This window comes from Myotis lucifugus, unplaced genomic scaffold (genome assembly GCF_000147115.1).
Source record: "Myotis lucifugus unplaced genomic scaffold, Myoluc2.0 scaffold_308, whole genome shotgun sequence".
NCBI classification, from domain to species: domain Eukaryota; kingdom Metazoa; phylum Chordata; class Mammalia; order Chiroptera; family Vespertilionidae; genus Myotis; species Myotis lucifugus.
Genome location: NW_005871356.1, coordinates 39,273 through 41,538, shown reverse-complemented (window position 1 = coordinate 41,538; position 2,266 = coordinate 39,273). Strand labels below are relative to the sequence as shown.

The window sequence follows — 2,266 nt, the reverse complement described above, 5'->3', positions numbered from 1 at the left end:
CCAATTAAAACAAACAATAATACGTTACTTTAATATTTATTCTAGGGTACTAAACCGAGAGAATTACCAATTTCGTTTTCAGCTGAGCACATTTTTGCCTTACCCAATTCCACACAATTGGCTCTTGGGACTCCAAAAAAAGTCAAAGCCAAACTGTGTGCAATGGGAAAAAGGGCTTGACCCCAATTCCTTTATGCCCCAAACAAGACAGGAACCAGCTTTAGGGGAATGTATTACCCTCACAGAAGAAAACTACTTGGTTTCCTCCCTAATCTCGCTTTCATGACATGGCCAGCGAAATGTTGGTCTCCTGGGGAGGGGGCCAACTGATTGTTTGGCAAAGTCGTAACCCAAATTTTAAAAGGTTAAGACAACTTGCCAGAAACCAAAGGTCAAAATAACCCACTCAGCCCAATCACAAAATAACCATTTCTACAATGTTCACTCAAGCTATTGTTACCCTTGTTGGACCTACCAAAATTCAGGCAAGGCTTCCAAGTAACTCCCGATTCTCTTCTGTAAAATGCAATAGTATTCCCTAAAGATGTTACCAAGTATCGAATGATTTAATTCAGTTTTCTATACTATGCAGCACAGAAAGCATTATCTGAAGTCTAAACTGAAAGTTCCTTTGTGGGGGTAGCTAAATACATATAGGATTTGCCTGCCTGCCCTCCTCCTCCCCAAGTCCATCACAGCCATGCTGCATAGTGCAGAGCTGTCACACACAGCAGGTTTGAACATGCAAACTGAGATGGACAAATAGCCTAAAAAACTTGTCCCATTCCAGGTCCTGCCAAAGTTTTAAAATCTTTAATAGCTAATTACACAATATTATTTTACAGTTTGGCCTGCTGTTTATATAGAAAATTAAGTTTAATTTCTGGAGAAGATATATGCTTAAGTTATTGGTGGATGAGAGACCTATTCAAAAGAAAGGCGTTTCTATTACAATCAAGCACATTTAAAAACAACTAGTTTGGGATATGACCTTTATTGAGCTTATCCACCGGAGTGGAAATAATGTCTGTACAAAACCAAATGTTTGTTACTATAACTTCTGCATCACAATTAAAATCCAAACAGTTTTTTAAAAACAGTCAACTCAATCAAAACCCACTACTTCAGAATCAATAGCTTCTTTGAAGCCACAGTAACACTTAAATATGGTTAAGACTCGAATGCAGAAATTTGGTTGGTTGGAAAGCTAATTAAACTTCCAACTTGCTCAAATAGAATTACAAAAAGGCAAAATTGTGTTTTTCACAGAGATACAGTCCACTGGAATCACCAACACTGGACAGCTGTTAGAGTATTTAGAGTCCTGAGATAATAAGAAATCCAGGCATCCTTTAGACAGTCTTCTGTTGTCCTTTCTTCCCAATCAGAGATTTGTGGATGTGTGGAATAACACCTAGGAGAGGGACAGGGATTAATTCTAGTTTTTAATACACATTTAAAAAATCACACTATACTTAAACCAGAACAGTTGTTTAACTTGGCAGATGTCTTTAAATGTGAAATTCAAGTATGCAAAGTAAAAACTCATTAAATTATTCCATACATTGATATTTGATACTGCGTATCAGTGAAATTCTGCTCAGGTGTCCTCTTTTAGATTAAAAACTACTAATGGGAATGTTTAAAAAGCTAAGAATTATTTCCTCTAAAGGAATTCGAAGTAAAATTTTAGTATTCACATACCACCACCAGCAATTGTAGCCTTGATGAGAGAATCCAATTCTTCATCTCCACGAATAGCAAGTTGCAAATGACGAGGGGTAATACGCTTTACCTTTAAGTCTTTTGATGCATTGCCTGCCAATTCAAGTACCTAGAAGGCAAAGACTCATCAATTTTCTTCCAGCTGTTTCTTTAGGCCAAGATCCAGAGCAGAACAAACCTTCATGAACATACATCTAGCAATTGCCTCCCTCCCCTCCCCTCCCCTCCCTGAATGTCAAAATGGCATAAGCTGTAAAAAGGGGGCACGCAATTTTATTTCCCAGAGCAGCTCAAGCTCAGCAGGATCGCTCAATGACCACCAGCTCCCTCTAGCGTTCCCAGAGGCTTCTCGCCGCGTTCGGGGCCTGGGAGTTTTCTTGCATCACTTTCCTCCTTCCCTCTCGCCACCTACTGCACCCCCCCCACCCCCCCGCAAACCATTCCCAGATTACAGGCGTGCACCCCTTTACCTCTGCGGGTGAGGTACTCCAGGATGGCTGCGCTGTACACAGCAGCGGTCGCGCCTACGCGGCCATGGGCT

General features: G+C 40.6%; 1 long non-coding RNA gene across 1 annotated transcript; it reads right to left on the bottom strand.

Annotated features, from left to right (window-relative positions):
* Positions 1–975: 975 nt before the first annotated feature.
* LOC106699090 lies at positions 976–1,925 on the bottom strand. The gene is made up of 2 exons (XR_002832043.1): positions 1,705–1,925; positions 976–1,414 (listed from the first exon to the last, which is right to left on the bottom strand). It is a non-coding gene; the product is annotated as an uncharacterized LOC106699090 (long non-coding RNA).
* Positions 1,926–2,266: the final 341 nt, after the last annotated feature.